The 25,615-nt window shown below is 46.2% G+C and overlaps 1 protein-coding gene and 1 pseudogene across 1 annotated transcript in view; one reads left to right on the forward strand and one right to left on the reverse strand.

Moving 5' to 3' along the window:
* Nucleotides 1–533: 533 nt before the first annotated feature.
* LOC125922302 (cytochrome c-like) lies at nucleotides 534–24,619 on the reverse strand (annotated as a pseudogene).
* The window catches only part of GSN (gelsolin), a 53,772-nt gene continuing 52,622 nt past the window's right edge, over nucleotides 24,466–25,615 (forward strand). The window contains exon 1 of the mRNA XM_049637461.1: nucleotides 24,466–24,568. The gene's annotated coding sequence lies outside the window, so the exon portion shown is untranslated. The remainder of the gene's footprint in view (nucleotides 24,569–25,615) is intronic.

The following is a 25,615-nucleotide window of genomic DNA, read 5'->3' on the forward strand; positions in this document are numbered from 1 at the left end:
AGTTTAGAGATGGCATTTACCATCTCTGTCAAAAGCTGAACATTACTAATCAATTCCAATCATATTTTTCAAAGGGGAAAACAATGATAGCACTTGCTGAACCAGAATTACTGTCAAAGTTCAAAAAGCTGGGGCACCTGGGTGGCGCAGTCGGTTAAGCATCCGACTTCAGCCAGGTCACGATCTCGCCGTCCGTGAGTTCGAGCCCCGCGTCAGGCTCTGGGCTGATGGCTCGGAGCCTGGAGCCTGTTTCCGATTCTGTGTCTCCCTCTCTCTCTGACCCTCCCCCGTTCATGCTCTGTCTCTCTCTGTCCCAAAAATAAATAAAAAACGTTGAAAAAAAAATTAAAAAAAAAAAAAAAGTTCAAAAAGCTGATTATATGCATGTAACCACAAGCCAATATTATTTAAATCAGGACTGTCCAAAAGAAATATTCTGTCAGGCATTCATGATGTGAATTCTGTGTATGAGATCAATTTAAACAAGTCATGAGACATTTTTGTTCTGTAATCAATAAGGCAAAGGCTAACTATTACTCCTTAGTAGCTTTTTTGAGATAAGCTATCTAGTCTGCTCTTTCCCTTGCCTTCTTAATGCCAGCAAAGATCATTTTTGTTTCAGGGATGTACTTCTTGGGATTCTCCAAATACTCCATCAGTGTCTCCTCTCCCCAGGAGGTGCCTTTGTTCTGGTTGGCATCCATGTAAGAAAATCCAGGGGTTTGACCTGCCTTCCATTTGGCCCAGTCTTGTGCTTGCCTCCCTTTTCCGCATCATGGCGCTGGGCACACTTCTGAACAAAAATCTTGCCCTGCTTTAACGTCACCCATTTTTTTTTTAATTAAAAAAATTTTTTTTATATTTATTTATTTTTGAGAGAGAGATGAAGTGCGAGTGGGAGAAGGGCAGGGAAAGAGAGGGAGACACAGAATCCAAAGCAGGCTTCAGGCTCTGAGCTGTCAGCACAGAGCCCAATGTGAGGCTTGAACTCATGAACCAAGATCATGACCTGAGCAAAAGTCTGATGCCCAACCAACTAAGCCACCCAGGCAATCTAACATCACCCATTTTTAAATTGCTCTTTGGTCGCGCATGAAACGAAGGTGCCTGCTCACAAGCTAGATGCCCCACTCTCTCAATTTCCTCTTTTTTAGGAACCAGTCATTGGATTAGGGCTTACCCTATGACCTTATTTTAACTTGATTGCCTCTTTGATACCCTATTTCCAAATAAGATTACTTTTGAAGGTACTAGGGTTAGACTTCAACATATCTTTTTTTTTTTGGTGGGAGGGCTCAGAGCACACAATTCAACCCATAACAGGAAAAATTGTCTGCAACCGACCTTTGGACACCGATATCTGTATCATTTGTAACAGAAGCACACCTAAGAAAACAAAGAGAATGTATTGGAAGGGTATTGGGTAGCTCCTGGAACCGAAGGAGAATTTGAACAAGCAGGCTTTGGGAACAGTAGAAATCTGGGCAGCTCCAGGAAAAAACACAGGGATGTCTCTTTAGGGCCTGCCTTCCAGATGACTCCACTCCAGTGTCCTTCTGGCCAAGTGCCCCTTCTCTCAAGACACAAATGCCTGGAAGAGTCAGTTGGGTCAGCCTGTGGTGGAACCAGGGACTCTTTAGGGGTTTGTGAATTGGATCCAGTGATAGACAGTCCTGCCATGATCCCTGTGGGAGGGGCAGTTCCCCAAAAGAAAGAGAAGGGCAGCTTCTATCAGAGATGGGGGGAAGGATGTGTTGTGCAGGCAAAAAACCACAGCTGTTTGCTACACATTGTAATTCATTTGAGAAAGATATTTCAGCTCAGGCAGTTACATTTCTAAGTATATTGGCACTTAAAGGAGCCATTTAGTCATCTGGAAAATGCAGGGCTGTGGAAAAATGCAGTGTCACGTGGTAAAAGGAGCATTTGTGGTGGAGTCAGGAGAACAGGTTTTTGTTTTTTGTTTTTAATAATTTGCAAGTGGAATAGCTCTACCCTGACAAGATCAAGAAAAGTTCTTGGAAACAACAAGAATGTTCAACCAAGTATCAAGTTACTAAATGGAAATAAAAACCATATAATACAAATCAATTTGAAAAAAGGCATAACAGAACCGAAACCGTTATTCAAATCAGCTACCAAGGCAGTTTGTAAAGGAAAAACTCATCAAAAGTGCAAAGGGTTCTCTGTTAAGAAAAAAAAAAAAAAAGACACTGGATTCTACTTTCAGGCATAAAAAATGAAGGATGGGAAGACTTGAGATTATAAAGATGTCATTTCTCACTAAGTTGATTTATGCAGTGTAAAAATCTCAGCTAAAAAAAAAAATCACCTCAGCCAATCAAAATCTTAATTACGTTTTTAAACTTGAAAACGAGAGTCTAAAATTCCTAGGAAAATGTCAGGCCCTCATTGCCAACAAGCTTCCTCCCAAGGAACAGGGCCCAAGTTTTGATTCTGACTCTACCACTGAATGATCTGTGAGACTTTGAGCAAGTATATATATAACCTTTTGGCATCTTATTTTCCTCATCTGTGAAGTGCAATAATTATATTTTCCTGCTTCACAGAGCTGTAGTAAGGATCACGTGAAAGAAAGTATTTGAAAGAGTTTTATAAACTGTAAGGCACTCTTCGTGTTATAACTGTGATTTTTTTTTTTTTTATTCCCCCAACAATGTTGGGTAAGTGCAAAAATCACAACTCCTCTGTTTTGCAAAAAACCAAACACCTTTTCTCTTCTTAAACTCAGTTACATGATGATTCATAAATGCTGATTTCCATGGAGGGGAGAGAAAAGCTAATGGGCGTTGCTGTTGTGCTAGAGGGAGCAAGTGTTCCCTTGGCCGCTCATGGGTCCTGTGAGCCAACAAGATGTTTATGCCTCCCAGTGGCCCCCTCTTCTCCATCCCTCCATCCCGAGTTCATTTCCCATTGGTAGAATGGAAGGTTTTGGACTTCATGGGGTTTGAGAGAAAAAAAACTTTGGAGTCTTTACAGATCTCAGTTTGAACCCTGGTGCCAGCATGTACCTTAGATAAGTCACCCTTTCTTTTCCTGGGTTTCAAAATCTATCAGATGGGGATGATAATATTTACTTCACCAAGAAGACTCGAGAATTAAATGTGATAATAAATACAAAGTGCCTGAAGCATGGTAAATGCTTGATAAGTGGTATCTCTTGTACTTGCCATAATGTTAATAATACATATAAATTAATAAATATAAATTTTATTATTATTACCTCTAAGGGCCTGTGCAGCTGTGAAAGTCTAGGATAATATGTCAGAGCAAAGCTAAAACAGGGAGAAAACAGAAGATTCCCTTAATAGGACTTGAGTTAGTATTGCAAGTGGGACATTCTTCTGGAAGACAGGCTGTGTTCACAGGGCCTTATATAACCTTGGTGACTCACTACTAGAGCTTAGCTCAGCCTTGCCTCCTCTGAAAAAAGGGGAGAGAGGAGGGCAAAGCCATATGGTCTTGGACAGAGGAAGGCCCTGGTTGGGAGGCTGCAGCTGATGGCCCCTCAGAGAGTCTACTCTAACTAGATTTTTATTTTTATTTTTTATTTAATTTGTTTTCATGTCTATTTATTTTGAAGGACAGAGAGAGAGAGTGCATGCATGTGCACACACACGAGGAGAGGAGGGGCAGAGAGAGAGGGAGAGAAAGAATCCCAAGCAGGCTCCACGCTGTCAGCGAAGAGCATAATGCAGGGCTCGCTCTCATGATCTCATGAGATCATGACCTGAGCTGAAGTCAAGAGTTGGACATTTACCCGACTGAGCCACCCAGGTGCCTAACTAGATTTTTAAATTCTTATAAAACGTGTATTTAACTGAGGGGTTTTCTTTTTCTGCAAATAATTTTTTAAAAGATGTTTGTTATTTTATGTGTTATGTTATGTTATGTTATGTTATGTTATGTTATGTTATGTTATGTTATGAAGCCTTCATGCCCAGCTCAGGGCCTAATGCAGGGCCCAAACTCATGACCATGAGATCAAGACCTGAGCTGAGATCAAGAGTTGGATGCCCAACTGACTAAGCCACCCAGGGGCCCCAAGATTTTATTTTTAAGTAATCTCTACACCAAATGTGGGGCTCGAACTCACAACCCCAAGATCAAGAGTCAGATGCTCCACTGACTGTGCCCCTTCTGCAAATAACTTTTGAGGTAGGCACTATTGGTGGCCAATCCAAAGCTACAGCCCTCTACTTCTCTGAGGGCAGAACCCTGATATTGGTCAGGATCAGGCAGCTGTGTGGGTCAGGAGAGAATGGTGCAGCCTCAGGCCGAGGAGTAGGAGGAAGGTTGACTATTCTTGCCAATAATTGGTTTGAGAATGGCCACGTGACACAATTTGGGCCAATGAGATATGAGGGGATGCCTGTCCTGGGGCTTCCAGGAAAGTTTTCCTCATTCTTAAATGAAGGACACCCCTACGCTTTTGGTGTAGTGTAATCCCTGTGGAGGGTGTATTAGTTTCCAATTGCTATGGTAACAAATTACCACAAACTTGGTGACTTTAAACAACACAATTTATCCTCTTAAGAGTTCTGGGAGTCAGAAGTCTCGCTGGGCTGAAACTAAGGCGTTGACAGGTGCTCTGCTCCCTCTGGAGGGTCGGGGGGGGGGGGGGGGGGTAGGATTCTCTTTCCTTGTCTTTTCCACCTTCTGGAGCTTCATTCCTTGAATTCCTTGAGACATCGCCCCTTCCTCCATCTTCACGGCCAGGAATGTAGCAGATCTCTCTCTGCTGTCTTCATGCGGCCTTCGCCAGGGTAAAACCTCCCTCTGCCTCTCTTATAAGGATACTTAGGACTGCATTTAGGGCTTACCTGCATCAGCCAGGATTCTCTCCTTATCTCGAGATTCCTAGTGCATCTGCAAAATCCTGTTTGCCTTGTAAGGTGACATCCACAGATTTCTGGAATTAGGACACAAATATCTGCGGAGCCATTAATCATTCTACCATAAACGGGATTTGGGCAGCAATTAACAAAGTTACCTGTGCACTGTTTTTAAAGTCAGGTTTATTGAGGTATGGTTTACATATAAAATTAACTCTTTAGAGTGTAGAGTTCTGAGCTTTGACAAACACATAACTACGCAATTACCACCACAGACAAAATGTACAGCAGTTCCATCAACCTAAGAAATTCCTATGTGGTGCCCCTTCGTGGTCAAACCATCCCCTGGCCTCAGCTCCTGGCAATCACTGATCTACTCTCTGTCCCTATAGTATTGCCTTTTAGAGAACGTCATATAAATGGAATCACGGAGTATGTAGCTTTTTAAACCTGGCTTCTTTCTCTTAAAATAATGCATTGGAAATACATCCATGTTGTGATGTATCAGTAGTTTGTTCTTTTTATTGCTGGGTGGCATTCAGCTGTAGAGATGTATTACAATTTACCCATCAGGTGAAAGACACTTGAGTTGTTTCCAATATTCGGCAGTTATGAGTAAAGCCTCTATAAATGTTCAGATATTGACATGGTTTGTGCGAATATAAATTTTCGTTTCTCTTGAGTAAATGTATAGGAAAGAAACTGCTGGGTTGTATTAGAAATGTATATGAAACTTCATAAGGGACTGCCAAAGTGTTTTTCTTTTTTTTTTAAAAATTTTTTTTTAACGTTTATTTATTTTTGAGACAGAGACAGAGCATGAACAGGGGAGGGGCAGAGAGAGAGGGAGACACAGAATCTGAAACAGGCTCCAGGCTCTGAGCTGTCAGCACAGAGCCCGACGCGGGGCTCGAACTCACGGACCGTGAGATCGTGACCTGAGCCGAAGTCGGACGCTTAACTGACCGAGCCACCCAGGCGCCCCCCAAAGTGTTTTTCAAAGCAGCTATGCTTTTGTACTCCTGTTAGTGATGTATGAGAGTTCCAGGTGCTCCATATCCTCATCAGCATTTGGTATTGTCATTGTTTCTCTCCTAATTTTAATCGTTCTGACAGGTTGCATAGCGATAAAGCAATCCCACTTCTAGAAATCTATCACAGGGATGCCCCAGCAAAAATGTGAAAAGATGTTCATACAAGGCTATCCGTGCAGCTCTGTTTGTAAGTGCGAGAGACTGAAAACAATCCAAAAGCCCATCAATAGAAGACTAATTGAATAAACTGTGGTACCTCCCCCAAATGGAGTATTATGGAGCTGTACCAAGGAGTAAGAAAATTCTCTATGATTATGGTGTGATGTCCAGGGTATTATATATATACATATTATATATATGTGTGTGTGTATATATATACACACATACATATATATTTATGTATATACATATACATATATAAACATATATATAACATATATATAATGTATTTTATATGTTTTTTAATGTTTATTCATTTTTGAGAGACACAGAGTGTGAGCAGGGGAGGGGCAGAGAGAGTGGGAGACAGAAATCTGAAGCAGGTTCTAGGTTCTGAGCTGTCAGCGCAGAGCCTGATGCAGGGCTCGAACCCATGAACCGTGACATCATGACCTGAGCCGAAGCTGGATGCTTCACCGACTGAGCCACTCAGACACCCCTCCAGGATATATTTTTAATAAAATGAGAAATGTAGAAAATAAGGTACAGAGTATGTAATCATTTAACTACAAATAAAAGAAGAAGCTATAAAAATTTAATAAAACACTACAATAGCAGAGAGAGAGACTAGAGAGGATAAGGTAGAATCCAGACTTTTAAAACCTTGTTTTGTAGATTTAACTATGGAGCCCTGTAAGTATTTTATATAAATTATAAACAAAATTAAATTAACAAAAACAATCCTTAGAAATTGAAAGTAAAATGAAATAAAGATGATCCTCCTTTGCACATTCAGTGGATGACATAACCACACAGAATGACTTTGAGTGACTTTTTTTTTTAGTTTATTTATTTATTTTGAGAGAGAGAGAGAGAAAGCGTGAGTAGGGGAGGGGCAGAGAGAGAGGGAGAGCAAGAGAATCCTAAGCAGGCTCCGCATTCTCAGCCTGGAGCCTGATGCGGGGCTCGAACCCAGTAATGGTGGGATCGTGACCTGAGCCGAAGTCGGACGCTTAACTGACCAAGCCACCGAGGCACCACTGAGGGACTTTAAATCACCATCCCTAAAGGGATATATCCAAAGATGGAAAGACGTACATGTTATGGGATTAAAAGTAAGTAATTACATCCGTGTCCTTCAAAACTGAGACATTTGACTTAGAGATACAGATTAGGATTGATGAGGCTGAGTGAAAACTATAGTTCTGCATTTCAGTTGGAATTATCAGTATGAACATCCCATACCTTTTATCTTTGGAAAATAATATATATTTCCTTGCTATAACAACTAAAAAGAATTAACAAAATAACACATTTGGGTTTTTTTTTTAATTTTTATGAATATACTTTATTGTCAAATTGGCTTACATATAACACCCCAGTGCTCATTCCAACAGGTGCCCTCCTCAATGCCCATCACCCACTTTCCCTCTCTCGCACCGCCCCCCCCCCATCCACCCTCAGTTTGTTCTCTGTATGTAAGAGTCTCTTACCGTTTGCCTCCCTCCCTCTCTGTTCGTAATTATTTTTTCCCCCATGGCCTTCTGTCAAGTTTCTCAAGATCCACATATGAGTGAAAACATATGATAACTATCCTTCTCTGACTGACTTATTTCACTCAACATAATAAAAATAACACATTTTGAAGACAATCAGGGAAAAGGAGCCCTTTTGCAGATTTGATGGCACTGGGAAATGATTGTCAATATTTTTAGCTGTGATCATGATATTGTGATTACTTTTTAAAAAGGAACTTGTATCTTTTAGGCATATATTCTGAGGTATTTACAGAAGAAGTAATGCAATGTCTAGGATTTGCCTTGAAATAATCTGAAAGGAGGGAAAAGGCATGTGAATGTGTAGATGATACAGGGTGACTGTGCTGTGATAGCTGTGAGAGCTGGCTGATGAGTATGTTGGAGTCATTATACAACTCTTTCTATTCTTAAGTGATTCAATTTTTTTCATACTATAGTAGAGTATTTGTAAAAAAATTTATATGAAAAAGTGTGAATATGTGTGAGGATGTGATGCTTGGAGCTGCTGCAGCCATCTTGTGACCATAAGCATACAAGCCTGAAGTCAGAAGCATCCAAATTGATAGATATTTCATTTGTGTAAGTTCACACTTGTTAAACTGGCTAATTATAAAGCTAGTTAGTGAGGAAATGAGGTATTTTTGATGGATACAAATATTGAAATTTTTTGCAGTGTATGTACATGAGATTTCTTCTTTGGTTGCAACTAATAGACACATTAGCTTAGCTTAGGCAAGATTTGGAGATTTATTCTGGGCATTCAGGGCTGTCTCCTGGAATTCTAGTACAGAAATACCACTGAGAGTCGTAAGAAACATAGTTCAAAATGTAAAGTCTGGCAGTATTCTTTCTCCATCTCATATCTCACTGCTCTATCTTGTTGCAGACCAGCATTCTTCATTTTCCAGTCAACGTCACAGAACATATGCGCATCCATAGTTTCTGGTTTTACACACCTAAGTTCAGTCATCCAGACAGAGGCTGATTTTTGTCCTCTGGACCCTGTTCCAAAAATTCTGGAGGAAGGGATTGATCAGTCTAGAAGCTGGGGCTGTCCTATCCAAGGGCAAGGGCCTACTTCTAGGTTAGTCATGGTCAGGGTCCAAGGTGTGTGCACAATGACTGATCTGATGGTTTCTGTGGTATTCATGTGAATGGAGTGGGTGGGAAGAACAATTCCCCGAGATGCGGGGGTGGGAAGCAACTGGGCAGACAGACGAAAGATATCTGGCTGAGTCAGGCCAGATCACAAAGTTTAGAGTGGGTTCAGAGATGGGTGAGAATGATGACTTGGACAGGCTTTATTTTGGGAAAAGCAAATGAGCGGTGCAGAAGCCATGCGTGGGACAAGGATACAGGTGAGGAGACTTGGCTCCCTGCTGCCCCTCAGTCCTCAAAGAGGCAAGCTCAAGTTCAGTGGTCAGTATAGTCCCTAAGGGGTTAGGAAGCAGCCAGGCCAGAGGTGCCCAGGCCAACCCTCGGGGCAAAGGCTGTGCCAGCACTCGAGCATCCATTTACTCCCACGTGAGAGAACCCTTGCCGCACCACTGCCCAACATTTGTCCCACATTGTTCTATTTCTTACCATGCCATGAGACCTAAACAGGCCGCACCTGGTCTACTAGACAAGTGCAGCACGACAGCTGCAATCTTCCATCCGTGCAGCTTCTAATCCCATCCCTCCCACCTTCTATTTCGGTTACATGGTATTGAGAAAATCCTGATTCACATGGATAAGTAGTTGCAAACTGAAGCAGTTTTTCATCCCCTCCCACGGCAGCCTCCCGCTGAAGCCACTCTCCAATGAAACTCATCCAGAGCCTTGCATGAGAAGTAAGAAGACATCTTCTGACATCACTAGTAATGGCTAACGGTTGTCGATAACTCCTTGCTCTTCATCAAAATCAGGAGGCCCCAAGATTTAAGGAGTACAAAAAAGTATCCCAAATTGAATAACGTTATCAAGTTTACTCACTCCTTACACTGTGATCCTAAAGAATCTCAGTGTCAGCACCGCTCGACCTTCACAAGATTCTGGCAATGAGAAAGTGTAACTAAATCTACCTCACTGCCCCCCTGACTCCTGCCCCTGCAAGGGAGCCCAGACCAACAAAGGCGGTTCACTAAGACTGCAGTGTTCGGGTAGTTAGGAGAACAAATACTACACGATGGCCAGTTAATAATAATGAATTTTTGCATAGAAATAACATAAAGCGCTTCCACATTCTTTTCTTGATTTGGTCTCCAACAGGCCCTTGAGTTGGTAGGATAGATGTTATTTTATAAAGGAGGAAACGGAGTCTCAGAGAAGTGCCATAACCTGTCCAAGCTGCTGACAGATAGGGGAGAAAGCAAGTGTAACTTCAAGTCCTTGGTTTTTCCTTAATCCTTTCTTCCCCTTCCTTCCTTCCTCCCTTCCATCCCACTCCCTCCCTCCCTCCTCCCTTCCCTTTCCTCCCCTTCCCTTTTCCCTTCCCTCTCCCTGCTTCTCCCTCCCTCTCTCCCTACATCCTTCCGTGAGGATCTCTGGATTCCTACTAGGACTTAGGCCCTAGGGTTAGAACTGGGGATTTGAAGATAAATGAGATGGAGTGAGTGCTTTGAAAGAGAGCAGAGGAGACAGATGTCTCCAGAGCTAAAAATAGACACAATGTGGTGTCACCACAGAGGGAGGGAAGATATTTAACTGGACCTTGAAGGGTAAGTAGCATCACCAGGGAGAGGTAATGGAAATGGGAAGGGCACCCTGGGCAGAGGGAACAGAGAGAGTAAATGCTTGAGAAGATATAAAAGCACTGAGTGCTGGTGAGGAGGCCATGGGGGAGAAGTGCAGGCGTCCGGGGAAGGAGAGCAAGTGAAGGTGCCGCTGGGCCAAGGAGGGCCTTGAAGGCTGTGCTGGGAAGTTTTTAAGCAGGGAAATGACAGGATTACACGCTGTTTAAAGAAAGATCATTTGGAAGCCCTGATTGGGTGGACGATTTGGAGGACGAAGTGAAACCAGGAGGCTCGGAGACCAATTAAGAGGCGGTTGCAACAGTTCAGACCAAAGATGATAAGGTAAGATCTGAGGCGATGAAGACGGGAGTAGGGGGGCTATGTCACAAGAGATTTAGGAGATGCAGTAACTATGAAGCGGCCTCTGCCATTTTAGTTCTTTCCGAAATTCTGTGTCTTTATCATTTGTTCTTTTCAGAAGATATATTTATATGCTATCACTGTCTGGACAAGTTTCTCAAGAATGGTTCTCCCTTTTTCCTGGTTTTAGGTGGGCAGCAGTGGCCTTTTCTTCCCAGGCCCTATTTTGTGGTGCCTGGTTCCTCCATGAAGAAGGTCAGGGTGAGAAAGAGCCCCAGTATGCGGTGGGGGCGGGGTGGGGGGAGCTTTCCACCGAGGTCACCCGTGATCAGGCCAGGTGGGCACGTGCTCATGCTGGGCCAATTAGAGTCTTTCTCCAGGGTGTTGAAATTGCATCAAAGAAGCCAGCTGCTGCTTTCTGGAAAGGAGTTGGCAACTAGGTACCTGTTGGTTGATGGTTCAAGTGGTGGTTTTCTGAGAAGGAGAAAATGCTGGTTTTCAGTGAGTGAGAATAATGAAGCATATGCCTGGAGAGAAACAGAGACAAAGGAAGAGAGGGCTGTGTGTATTCTCCCAGCACTTGGAGACCTGCTTCCCCCTGATCCTGAAGTCCACAGGTTTCCACCCTTGGCTTCCCTTTGGCTCGAGCTAGCTCCAGGCAATGTTAACTGCACCCAAAGGGACTTTAGGATTTTTGTCTACAGACACTATTACAATGATCAAATCTTCTGGAAGTGCCTTTGTGTTTGTACACTTTACTCTCTAACTACTTCCCTTTTTTGCTCATCACTGTTGTTTGTTTTTTAGAGTAAACTTTTTAATTGAAGGATAGCATACGTATAGCCAATGTTCCTTTTTAAAAGACCCATCTGTAATCATTTCTTAATTCATTATTCAAAATTAAGTATAGGACAGATTGGTCAATTCTCCCCAAAACATTTACTAGAAAATTTCCCAGTGTTGATAGATAATGGAGGAGTGGAGATAAATAAGGTTTAGTCTGTATCATCCAGAGTTCACAACCTATTGGGGGTGGGTGGATGGGTGTGGAGAAAGACATACAATTAAATTATTGTCTGAAAAGTTCTAAACGCAAAGCATTTATTCAACAAATATTTGTCTAGTGCCCATGATGTACCAGGCACTGTGAAACATGCCAGGAAGTCAGTCCCATGGATCCTAAGTGCTAATGGAAGTATATGAATATAGATGTGGCAGAACTGAAAAGCGTCAATTAACTGTATTCCTGAGGGATCAGGAATGGAGAAGGTAACCTCTGAGCTGAGCTTAAAAGGAGAAGTAGAATGTTGGCAGATGAGAAAGATAGAAAAGGGGCATTTCATGTTCAGGAACCAGCATAGTAAGCAAAGGCATGGGGGTGCCCTGGTTCAAGGACATAACCGAGGAGCTGAGAGAAAATTCCTGCCACCACAGATGGATTATGAGTTGGGAAGATTCATAAGATAGTGTCAGGAAATGAGGCTGGGGGCAGTCCTGGGAATAGGTCACAAAGAGAGTCTTGAATGCTATGTATGACAGAGATGTTCACCGCTCCACAGATACTCATTTCCTCCCCACATTTCCCAGCCTTCTTGCCCTTGGAGGGAACCACATGACTAGGTTCACCAATGGGCTGTAAATGGAGGTCACACATGTCAGTTCTGGGCTCAAGTATAAAAAAAGCAAGTTTTCCCTTAGTTCCCTGTGTTGCCACAGTGACCGGAGGAGGCTGCATGTCCCAAGTGGTGGCCTCTCTGTTGGTCTAGGTTCTCAAATGATTATGCAGAGCACATGTGTGGGACATGTACCATGAGCAAGAAATAAACTTCTATCGTGTGAAGTCATTGTGATTTGGGGTTAATTTGTTACTGCAGCCCAAGTTAGCCTATCCTGACTCCCCAGGCTGAGAACCCTAGAGGTAGAAAGCAGCCTTTAGAAGGCTATAAGCTAGTGAGTAGCACCATCAGATCTGCTGCTATCCACATGGCCCCTATCCATGTGAAACCCACAGTGTCACTGTCCCATCTCAGGAGGGATGGAGATCATCCAGTTCAGCTCCCACTTTTATCCTTCCCCCCTCCCCCCACCTGAGTATAGATGCCCAGAGCTTTCTTGTCACCACACCACTGAGTCCAGGGTCTCATTCCTTGCTTTGGGCTTATAGGTTTTGTCCTGGGGCATTATGTAGGTATCTGTCACCTGGATAAATGGAGCAGGTTCGGGCTGACATCATATGGTATGGGTGGGCATCTCTCCAACTGGGCAGGCATCCAGTGAGTTACTGATGCTAACAGAGTGACCCATCCACCAGCTGCCCACAAAGGAACAATGTGTATAGGCTAACTTGGTACAAGCACCTTGAGGTTCTCCCTCTGGTCATGGTTGAGCAATCTGAGGCAATGCCTCCACTCTCGCTCTGTTCCTCGATGCTCAAACAGTGTCCCTTGAAGCCTTCTTTGCTAGTTCCATTCACCTGCCTCAGTTGAGCTTTGGGTCCTCTTCCCTTTTGGTAAACTGCCCCAGATCAGCTCTCAGACCAGTTTGGTCCTTATGGCAAACCTCCCCATCACTTTGCTCACCTCCAACCCTCTGCCCTTCTGGTTTAGAGAAAAATCTTTCTTTCTTCTTTTGGTCTCCTCCACAGTACTTCCTTCTTTCTCTATTCTAGTTCCTGTTCTCTAGTTCTTTAGCAGAAGACTTGGTGACCTAGTAAATCTAGAGTCTGGATCCTCAGCAATTAATACAAACAGACCAAGAAAGAGAAAGAAAAGATTCCCCTTTTCTTAAGGATAGGGAAGATTCAACACTCAAGCTGCAGAATAAGTGAGAGAAAATAGTTCTGGGCAAAGAAAAGGTCAACTATACACTGTCTTGGTTTTAAACCAGTTTGAGGCTTCACATCCTGCCACATCCACAGTAGCAAGATTTGGGTCCCCCTAAAACCGGAGTCACTGGTCCTAAAGGCCTTCAGCCTTGTGCCATCATGGGGAGCTGTCTCAGCCCTGGAGGACCATTCTTATCTCCTGTTCTTATTAAGTCCCTCCTCTTTCCTTTTCTTTCCCCCAATTCCCAGTGCCCCAAACTCCAGTTTCCTTGGGTAAAGAATTGCTTCAAATCAGAGCTACCTCTTCACCCAGAGAGGTCATCCTTTACTATTGGATGGTTTTAACCTTTTCCCTCCAGACTGGGCTCCAGGCTTTGGTTTGCACAGCCAGGAGGTCCTGAGACCTGAGAAAGCTTTTTCCCAACATGCAAGCAATTTTCTGCAGGAGGTGAGTTCTTCTATCTCTGGCAAAAAGCATATATAGCAATATTTTTGTGTCTCACAACTTGTGTTTTCTTTCTGTTGTTGTTATTACTTTGAATGGATGATACATTTACATGGTTTAAAATTCAAAGGCAACAAAGGGTATACACAGAAAAATCTCTCTGCCCCATCTACCAGCCACCAGAACTGTCCCCAGAGGCAACCCGTGTTACCAGTTTCTGATGTAACCTTACAAAGTATTTTATACAAGTGCAAGCAGACCCATATATCTCTTCTCTCTCTTCTTTATTACTCTTCACACACCCATGCTGGCATTCCATACATGTTGATTTGCACCTTCTTTTTTTCACTTAAACATATAGATAGAGGGGCACCTGGGTGGCTCAGTCGGTTGAGCATCTGACTTCAGCTCAGGTAATGATCTCACGGTTTGTGAGTTTGAGCCCCACGTCGGGCTTTGTGCTGACACCCAGGAGGCTGCTTGGGATTCTCTGACTCCCTCTCTCTCTGTCCCTCCCCCGCTTGCACTCGTTCTCTCTCTCAAAAATAAACATTAAAAAAAAATTTTTTTTAAAACATTTAATCCTTACACCAGCTCTCTACATAAGGCACTATTATTTCCAATTTACAGCTGAGAAAACTGAGATCAAAGATAACAAGTAGCCTGCTGAAGGTGGCATAACAAGGAAGTGTCAGGGCCAGGGTTCCATGGAGGTGTGTGACTCCAGAACGTTCCTCTCCCCCGACTAGAGAGCCTCCTCCTATTAGCCTGCTGAACTGTTGAGAGCCCTGGGGAGGTGTCATTGGAGAGGAAGTGATTACAGTTGGTTATGGGTGAGGCTCAGGAGATGATATGATTTTTTTCAGAGGAAATATAAAGAATATATCGCAACAGGGAAAAATGTTTGCTACATGATACGAGGGGGTGGGGGAAAGCTGTGTGTGTGATTGTTTAGATGTGGTGATCACAGCTATGTAAAAATGGAAATACTTGTGGGTGTGCTGACTTCCCATCCAGAAGATTCTAGGACGTCCTGGGTTTAAGTTTCTGATTGTTGTCAGTCCTATATCAGTTGCTATGCTCTGACTTTAGGAAAGTTGGGGAAATATGACTACTTTCCTTTAAAGACCATGTTGAAAACATTTAAATAGTTACTGTATTTGTAATGCCATGAGCACTTAAATATGTATATATTATGGAACAAATGCTGTGATTTGGGGATACAGTAAGTAATATATATTTTGGTCTTTGTCCCTGGCTCCTAGACAGAGATCTGAAAACCTTTGTAATTTCCTAAGCGATAAAGGTGCTGGGAACATCTTTTGTTCTAATATTTGGTCTTTGACCCTAGTTTCTGACACAGGGCTCCCGAATCCCTTGGAATTTCCTGGTCGATAGGAGCATCTATTGTTCTACTGAGGAGACCCTTGTGGGGGTTCCTGGAGAGCTTCAGATGGTTCTGGTCACCAGAAAGACCAAGCCATGATTAGAAGCTTGAACTTTCAGCCCAAATCCCCCATCCCCTGGGAAGGGGAGAAGGACCGAGACTGAGTTAATAATTGATGGTGCCCACACGATAAGGCCTCCATAAAAATCCCTGAGCTGTGGGGTTCAGAGTGCTTACAGTTTGCCGAACACAGAGAGGCGTTGGGAGGTTAGTGCCTCTGGAGGGCACGGCTCCTCGCTCTTTCCTCCACACTCTGCTCCTTGCATGCCTCCACCTGCTGTCCCTGAGTTGTATCCTTTATAATACACTGGTAACCGAGTAAATCCATTGTTTTCCTGAGTTCTGTGAGCTGTTCTAGCAAGTTATCGAACCTGAGAAGGGGGTGATGGGAAGCCTTGATTTATAGCCTGGTGGGTCAGAAGTCCTGGAGGTATCCGCTTGCGATTGGCATCCAAAGTGGGGTGCAGACAGCTTTGTGGAACCGAACCTTAACCTGTGGGGGGCTTTGATGCTGTCTCCAGATACACAGTGTCAGAACAGAACTGAATTGTAGGATACCCTACTGGCATCACAGAATCGGTCAGTGTGGGGGAAAAAAAACCCTCACATTTGGTTTCAGAAGTAAATTTCTGTGTGAGTCGTAGAGAAGAAACAGTAGTTTCCCTTTATACACACACACACATCACTGTTGTTACAGGGAATAAAGTTGTTTTAAAATATGAAACTTGGAAAAACTAAGTGGTGATATTTGATACAAATCTGGAAGGTTAAGGAAGCAGACATTTTAAGAGGGTATCTTAGCCTTACTAATTACTGTAAATTGATATCAATGTCTTGCCTATTCATTAAGAGGCTACTCCAGTCATTGGATTTCTGTGGTGATTGTTTTTTAAAGGTTAGCCTTGACCGACTCCATTATAATTTTTTTCCAACAGTACCAGTGAACAGAATCAAGAGAGGAGCCTTATATTTATTTCAAACAGTGAAAGTAACAGCTGTCAAATGGTTGTTTCAGAAAGGTTGTTTGGAATTCCTTTATTTGATCATTTGTTCATCCCGCCTTCATGTTAGTTTTTTACAAGTCATTTCACTCATTCATTCACTCATTCCACATTTACTGATCTATTGTGTGCCAAGTTCTGTGCTGGGCACTAAGAGCAAACGGCCAATGAGATTTGGCCCCTGCCCACGAGGGATTCGCTGGTAGCACTAGAAACATAAACAGATGATTGTAACACAGTGTGGTAAGTGCCATTTCAGTTCAATCCAGTAAGTGCGTATTGAGGGTCTGTTCTGTCCAGGTTGCTGTGCTGGGCACTTTCATAGGCAGTAGAGAATGAACAATCTGGCCCTGCCTTCAGGGAGCTCACAGTCTAGTGGCCGGGGGGGGGGGGGTGCGAACAGTAAACAAACCAGTGACTAAATCATTACAAATAACCATCATTTATAAGGGGATTAAGCAGGGTCCTTGGATGAAGAATAACAGGACAGGGGAACCTATTTCTGCATTATTTTCTAGTTAGTGCTGTGATGGACGCATCACAGGGAACTGTGGGAGCAGGGAAGGGCAGCTAATATGAAATAACCTGGAGCAGTCATGGAAGGCTTTGCAAAGGAGCTTCCCCCGAAACTGAACCTGAACATATAGGGAAGGATTAAACAAGGGCAAAGGTCGAGATGGGCCATCCCAAGAGCGAACTGGGGTACAAGCGCGTGGAGGTGTCAAGGTGACAGAGAGTAGGATCTGCTGGGAGAGCAGCAGGTGATTCAGTGACAGGTGGGAGGGGATGAGATAGAGCTGGAGAGATAAAGCAAGGCCAGATCATGTGTGGCCACCAGTGCCAGGCTGAAGCAGCTTGGAACTTATCTGGATGGTGATAAAATGCAAAGCCTGTTGAGCCATGGCCCTTCACACATAAGCTTCCCGTAGCTTCTCACGGGTTCCATAAAATGAGGCTGATTGTATTTTACGCCATGTATATTTTGAGAGAGGTGTCATAGGTTGCTTGCTGAACATTTAACTGGCTTTTTTTTTTTCCTTTTTTCATCTCTAGAGAAAGAGGAACTTTAAAGTCTTGGGATAATTCACCTTTTACTGCCTGAAGGTTGCTCCCTCATCTCTGAAGGGGGACATGGGAGGCACTTGGAGACCAAAAAAAGAGGGAGATTTGGAGTCCTTGAGGGCGGATATGCAGACAAATTGTGAGGTGGAGACTGGCAGGCCAGGACCCTGGAGAATGGCCATGTCAGAAACTTGAGTGCAGCGTCTGGGCTAAGCAGTGAGGGAGCTGGACTGCTCATGGAGGCCCCTGGCACCTGCCCAGGGACCTGGGTCTGAGGGGCATCTGTCTGAGGTTGGGGCTAAAACGGCAAGACTGTGCACCAGGGAAAAAGCAAAACTCCAGGTTGCCAGCTTGCTGTGGGTGTGGGCTGACCCTCTCCGTGCTGGGGCGCGTCAGCCTTGGAGTTTGGGAACAAAGAAGAAAAGAAAAGCCCGATCAGGGAAACTTTGAGCTTCTTGTTCATCAGGCATTGGGTTTCTCAAGTCTGTGGCTTTGATTTGAAAAACAAGGTGGTTCAGTCAGTTAAGCTGCCGACTCTTGATTTCAGCTCAGGTCATGATCTCACTGTTCAAGAGCTCAAGCCCTGCATCAGGCTCTGTACTCATTGTGCAGAGCCTGCTTCAGATCCTCTGTCTCCCTCTTTCTGGCCCTCTCCCGCTCCCACTCTCTCTCTCAAAAACAAATAAATGTTAAAAAAAACACTTTTTTAAAAAAAGAAAAAGAATTGAAATGATTGCATTTCACTGTGAGCATCTGAAGACATTCGTACAAATTGCAGCCATAAGGTAAGACAAGCTACAGTGGCTTGACCTAAAGACTAACTGGTGAAGGACAGTTTGCTAGATCTTATGAGACAGATGTCCTCTGGCTCTCCCTGGGGCCAGTGCAGCAGAAGCAGGGGCTAAAAAATGCCTGGTTTTGTGAGCCAGCTATAACACCGCCTAGAGGTGGGTACTTCTACTGTCCCAGTTTGCAGATGGCATAATGGAGGCTCTGAGAAGTGAGTGGCTTGCCCTGGATCATCCTGCAAGAAAGAGGCGGGACAGGGTGTGAACTCAGGTATCCTAATTCCCCCAGGCGAGTCTATTTGGACTCCAGCAAAGTGCTGCTAATGCAGCATCCGTGGTGAGAAAGGGGAAGAGGAGAGGGAGGAAGAGAGGGATGGGGGAAGAAAAAGAGAAGCACTGGGAGAAAGGAAAGGAAGAGGAGCCGAGTGGAGGACCCAGAACAACTTTTGACTAAAACCTTAATCCAATCAGCTATTCTAAGTGGTATGTATGTACGTGTTTATTTATTTATTTTCGTTTCTCCAAATTCCAAAGAGGGCAATGCTTTGCTGTCCTGATTGTGTTTCCACTACAACTTGCTACCCAAGATGCAGCACAACATTATTAAAAAAAAAAAAAAAAAGCCCATTGTTCCGTGTTGTGATAATATAACTCTCTGTAAACGGTGCAGTCCAGTGGACAAAGTACTGCACTCTCCCACCCCACTGGTGACCTGCGGGGACAGTTGAATGCCTTCTGGTCCGCTGAGCCCAGAAGAGTGGGGCTGGGCTTTCAGAAACAGCTGGGCCGATTCATCTAGAACAAAAGCCAGCTCTTCCTGCTAAATCCCTGGCAGGCACGGGCTGTGGGGCCAGCGGGCCCTTGTCCCCTTCCGTGGAAACTTCTTCTTGAGCCGGCTCCAACAGTGTCAGTCTCCTGCACGAGAGCCTTCGACAACTTCCCAGCGGCCCCATGCCTTCCGGGCTGGCACGCTGTCGGTCCCACGCGGGAGATGGTGGCCTTGGAGTGAAATCTCAGTTCTCGTTCCATCTGTGCCATCTCCCAGCTGTGCACCATAAACAAGTGACGTCACCTCTCTGAGCCTCCGTTTCCCCGTCTCTGATCTGGGAGTGAGTATAGTTTCAGTCCGGGGAACTTGCTGTCAGATTTGAAGGATAGAATGCCTAGAACAGGCCCCTATGAATACTGCTGTCCTCCTGCTGCCTGGCTTCATCTTCCAGTGCTCAGTTCATGTCCCCTGTATTCCAGACATTCTAGCACACGCTCACTCATCTTAAGGACCTCCATGCCTTTACCTGTGGGGTTCCCCTAATGATACCAGCTACTGTTTACAGAGCCCTTTCTATGCAGTGAGCAGTCGACATGGGTAATTTCATTTTCCCACAACTCTTGGAGGTGGACACAGTTACCAGATGAAGGAACTGAGGCCCAGAGAAGTGTCCTCCAAGGCCTGGCTCATCTGCTTCTTTGCAAGCCTTCTTGGACCCTGTCTGTGTCCCTCAGCCTCATTCCATCCCCTCCCAAGCTTTCTCTGTCTTAGTCTTTATAACAGCCTAGTGTAATTGTCAGTTTCCTTGGCCACAGGCCCTGCAAGGGTTGAGTCTATGGCTGATTCATCTCCATGCCCTTAGCCATAAGCGCAGGGCTCGGCACATAACTAGTACTCAGAAAAGCGGTAAGTAAATAATAAGTAAGGAAAAAACACAGACCATGCACTGCTTCTGTGGGTACATAAAAGAATATAAAAATAGCACTGCCTCAAAGATTTTTTTTTTTTTTGGTGTGTGCACATTAGGGGCTTTATGAATTCTTATTTCTAAAGCACAGCAGTTTATAATCTTTCTTAAAATAGGTTTACGTTTCTTAAACAACTCCAAATACCTTCCATATAAATAAATAGTGAGTTGTTATAAAGCATTATAGGAAGTGGACAGGGAAGGGCCCAACATCAGGCCCTAACACTGTCAAGATGAAATTAAGTAATCCCTGATCCTCAATGAGAGGCCTGGGAGAAGCCTCACCTACCCCCTGACTCCCTTCACCTTGGCTATAGAAAGAACCCGGGCTTGGGGTACCTGGGTGGCTCAGTCGGTTGAGCGTCCGACTTCGGCTCAGGTCATGATCTCGCGGCTCGTGAGTTTGAGCCCCGCATCAGGCTCTGTGCTGATAGCTCAGAGCCTGGAATCTGCTTCAGATTCTGGGTCTCTCTCCCTCCCTGCCCCTCTCCCACTCATGCTGTCTCTGTCTCTCACAAAAAAAAAAAAAAAAACAAAAAAAAAAAAAAGTTAAAAAAAAAAAAAAAAGAACCTGGGCTTTGGAGACATACCTGGATTTGGATTCCAGTTCTATCACTCGCCCAGCTGTGGAAACATAAGCAGGTTACTTTTCTGAGCCTGTTTACGTATTTGAAAACTTGAAGACTATACCTAACTTGGAGGTAGTTGTAAGGCTTAATTGATGTAATAAATTGGCATGATCACATGGCCAGGAAGCACTCAAAATGTGGCAGTTATAATTACAGTTTTAGTTTGTATTATCCCACTGTCATAGGGCCAGCTGTGTGTAGCTGTGGACAGGCTGTGTTTAACAACCAGCTGTCAAAATTCCTGGAAATTTACCGGCAGCTCTTGTGAGCTGATTGAAGCCAGTTCTAGCACATCACTGAAGGCGCCCAGACTCCCACCCATCTTCCAGGCCTGTCTTCCTCTGGCCTCCACACCTTTGCTTATTCTGTGCCCAGAGCAGAAGATTCCAGCCCATTCCTCACCTCCAATCTTATTCTTTCTATCCTTTCAAGGCCAACTGAATCCTCCTGCCCAGCGACACTGTCTTCTCTGCCTGGTTTCCCTCCTCCTTTCTCTCCATCTACAGGTTATAGTGGGAGCAGCCAGGTTTGTGCAATATGACCCTGTCTCTGTGGCTAGAGTCAACTGGATAAAGGGTAGGCATCTGACCCAAGTTAGCATGTGGGCCACAAACAAAGATTCCGGTTCCCTGCTGGTAAAAGCCATTTTGTTTGGAAAGCAGAGATGCTTGTCCGTTTTGAGGCAGAACGGAAAATAGATGGGCAGAGTTGGACAATGGAGCCAAAGCCCTTTCCAGGTAGCCTTTGTACTCGGGCCTGCATCTGGCCTGACCCCAAGGCCCAGCTGCATCCCTGTCCCAAGGCTCCTTGGGACATTGCAGGATCACCTAAGAGCATCTCTTCAATTAATCTTCTGCACAAAATCCTGATCTTATGCTCTGCTTCTAGGAACCTGCTGTAAGGCATTCGATGCTCAATAAATGCTTGTCCTAATAACTTATTTTTCTGAGGCCAGCTTCAGGAGAGCTCTGTATCCAAAAGAGCCCCAGTAGATCCCCAAGTCTTCCCCGGCCAGCCCAGCCTTCTCCTCTCTGAGTTTCTCCACACCGATTTACCCACATCCATCAAGCCATTTAATGAGGGTCTCACTGGCTTTCTCTGTGGAAGATGGTCCCCTCAAAATGGTGGTCTTGGCCTTCAGAGATGGCCGGTTCCCACAGGCCCAGTTAATTAAACATAATCATCATAACCCAAACTTTAATTCCAAATTCTGATAGTCCTGTTTGGTTCTTGTGTCTACTCCTAATACTGTCAACTGTGTGTGGGGTGGGGTGGGGTTTATGGTACAAACACAGGTGCCAAGGGAGGGCCACTCCTGTGGGTGGGGAGAGGCATTCTCACAAAGGGGAGCAACACCTCCAAATTACCGTGTAGCCTGTGTATGGCCTTTGTTTCCCCCATCCTCACTCCTGGGTGGGGGGAGGTAGGTCTCCTGGATACATCCAACTTCCACCATGAGAGGGGGTCCATATTGTCAAGAACGAGAAGCCATTCACTCTGAAGGTGAGGGTCCAGGGCAGAAAAGGTCTTACTGATGCCTGTAGGCGGTGGGGAGCCAGTGGGGAGAGGAGTACAAACAGAAGTCTAGAGAGAAATGAGAAGATACCAACACAGAGGAGACTTCTTAGCACCCACGCGAGGCCAACTTGGCCCTGACTAAAAGGTCAGGCCAAGATCTATCCTGCCCAGCTGTGAAACACACGTGTTGATGTATGCAAAGCAAAGCACTAGGAACTTGCTTGTCCCTCCAGTAGAAGTTACCATCGTTGTCCTCATCACCATTATTTTTAATTCTTTCTGGCAGCAGCTTATGCTCACGTGTCTCTCCAGTAAGTGGAGCAATCCCAGGGTTGTGTGTGAAAAGCCTGTACTCCACTGGCCTCAGTTTCCCCATTTCTAAAGTGAGAGCCTGGTCCAGATGTTCCCAGATGTTTCCTGCATCTCAATCCAATATTCTCCAGTTCTATGGAGACACAGATTCAGAGGTTTGCCTTTCTTTGCTGGAGAGAAGCTGCTAGGGTTGAAAATGATATGTTGGATAAACCCAAGGCATGTGTATGAGAGGGATTATAATCAAAGAGCTCAGAGCTGAATCGTGGGTCTCTGCCTTTCTCCCCACCCGGCGCACAGGCGGCCACAGGCAGCCTCTGAAAAAAGCGGAGAGTGGCGGAGAGAGGGGGTGAGCTCCTCTTTGGGGTGGGCACCCTGCTTCAGTCCTTAGAGAAAGTGGAGAGGGCAGAGGACATTGGATAAAGGAGAGGGGTCAAGGACTTAGGTATGTCTGTTGTTACTTGTGTGAACTTGGGAGAGCTACTTAACCCTCTCCGTGCCTTGGCCTCCTCATCTGAAAGTTGGACAAGGTAACACCTACCTGGGGGGGGATGTGGGTGGGGAGCTGAGGATGAAAGTCGGGAGCACAAGGGAAGCCCAGAACATGGCCTGAGGTGTTCAAGGAATGGTTCCTGTAATTACTAGAGTTGCAGAAGGGAGTGGGGAAGGAAGAGCTGAGCCGGGATTCCCCAGGGCCTGGGGCTTCCCTGGCTGCCACTCCGTGGAAAAACCAGAAAAAAAAACAAAAAAAAAACAAAAACAAAAAAAACAACAACCAGGAAGTGAGTATGGTGTTCTTGCCTTCTCTGCTACTTAAACACCAGCTCTTCCTGCTCTGATCCCCAGAACCTGGCAGGTACTGACTTGGTACATTTTCCCTTGTGTCAGAGGGAGGTTTGACCCAGCTGAACATGGGGCCGCCCCCAGCCCCTAGGCTGGCAATGGACATCTTGAGTCGTCTGGTCCGGTTTCCTGGTGTGGGAGTCCTCCCACTTGGAGGCACAGGGCAACTCAGGCAAGAGGCCTGAGAACCCACGTTCGCAGCGGGCCTGTTGGAAGGGAAGGCCGCCCTGTGCCCTGTGCCATCACACACGCCTGTCTCTCAAATCCACGTGAGAAGCTGCTGAGGAGAAGAAAACATTAACATTTGTTCAAAAGTGACCTCGCACTCATCTTTTTGACAACGAGGATGTTCTCGATCACGGAAAAGAGTGTCTGCCCTCACACTGATAAGAACGACCATTTGTGGAGAAGCCACAGTACCTGCCCTTGTGCTCAGTCTTTCTTTCCCTGCGTCTTCCCAACAGCCCCACGAGGAGGCAATCATATCCATTTCACAAGGGACGAAGGGACACTTCAATAATGTTGCTGTCACTTGCCCAAAGTTACAGGCCTGCTGAGTGTCGGCAGTTCCAAACAAGGCCTTTTGGTTCCAAAGCCCCTCAAGATTCTTTTTGAAGGTTCTGTTTGAAGGACAGGGATGCACTTGGCATTTCTTGTTCTTTCATTCTGAATGAAGTTGGGAAACGTTCTCCTTTCTTTCAGTGGGTCTAGCAGCTGCTTGCACACCTCCCTGCTTTTGCTGGTGGCCCATCTCAGGCTCTCCTGCAGGGGGCTTTGCCTCCTGAAGTCGGCACTCCCAGAAGCTGAAATCTGCCTGGTTGATCCCAGCTGAGCAAGGCGCGCCGCCCATCCCAGCCGAGCTCTTTGGCCCCAGCCCAGCCCAGGAGCTACTACTCTGGGTCTCTTCCCCCCCGGCCCCCGACGACCCCCAACCTCCTGGAGATCTCCCCGCGGTGCCCCGAAACTCCGTTTATTCCCGGGAAGGCGGGGTGCGGTTGTCTTCCTCGCGCGGATGTAGCGAGGGGGTTTGGCAAAGTAGTGCAGACCGCCCGGGACGAATGCAAGTCTGCAGCCGGCGTCGCCGTCCGCCCAGCTGCCTGCGTCGGGGGGCCGGCGCTCCTCCCCCACTCCCAACCCCCCACCCCCCACCCCGCCTCGGCCCCGCCGCCCCGCCCCGAGGGCGGCTCCCGCCCGCGCCCTGCCCACCGCGTCCGAACGGGCGCACGGCCCCCGCTCCGCCGCCCGGAACCAGCTGAGCACAGCTGGACCCTGCAGCCGTCGTCGCCAGCGCCTCCGCAGCAGGTAAGGGAGGGGGGCGGCCACGGCCCCGGACGTCTTGGGGATCCCGGGCATCTGGGTCCTTCTCGCTCCCCTCTCGGTCGGAGCTCGTCCCGGCAGCGGGGCATCGCTGGAGAAGGGCTTCCTCCCTCACCCTGCTGGTCTTCCAGGGAACCAAGAAGGGTTGGATTAGGGGGGCTAGGGCCGGGGAGGAGGGGGGCCGGGCCTCCACCTACAGGCCCCGCTGTGCTGCAAGCACCTGAGCTAACCTTGACCCCGCCCCCGCGGGTGAGGGACCTGGGCTCGGGGTCACCCGGGCGCTCGGGCACTCGGTGTATCCGACCCGGGCTTGCAGGTGGCCTCGCGTCTGCGGTTTGGGCGGTGGCTCCGCCGGAGAGTGTGCTCGGCGGAACCTCGACTCCAAGGTAATAATGCCTTCGCCTGCTCTCCGCGGGCGACGAGGAGCTCTCCGCCTCCTTCCTCTTTTTGGGCCCAGGTCTGTTAGAAACTTCTTCCTTGTACTCGCCGTCTGAAATCTGCTTGCAGTTGTTAACCTGACGGTGCCTTGTCCTCCTCGGCCCTGCAATGTACGCTGGTTTCTCTGACTCACACGGAAAACTTCGTTCAGAGTTGAAGACAGTGATTGGAGTCTCCCTTTCTCCCTGGGTCCCCATCTCTTCTGGGGGCTGATCACCACCCAGAATCTGGTCACAGCAGTGTCCCCCTGGCCCAGTGCAGGCCGGCTGCTCTGGGCGGTTGTCAAGGGCAAGTTTTTGGAAGGCAGGGGGGAGACTTTGGGTGGGGAGGGGCCATTGGCTTCCTTTGTGGCCCTCTAAGTGCCCAGGCATACACTATCCCGCCTTTATACCTTCCACAGAGCAGAGAGGGCATCTTTAAAACAGCCAGAACTCCAAAGAGCCAAAGGCATTCAAGGGCTGTTCTGGGGGTGACTCCGGCTTTGTGGAAGTGGGGCCCTGGGGAGGAGCGTGTGGTTTTGTTTGGCTCCTGGAGACTTTTCAAACACTTAATCCTGTAGGTCCTGTTCTCCCAGGACCACATTTCTGACCAGGG

Source organism: Panthera uncia, chromosome D4, assembly GCF_023721935.1.
Source record: "Panthera uncia isolate 11264 chromosome D4, Puncia_PCG_1.0, whole genome shotgun sequence".
NCBI classification, from domain to species: domain Eukaryota; kingdom Metazoa; phylum Chordata; class Mammalia; order Carnivora; family Felidae; genus Panthera; species Panthera uncia.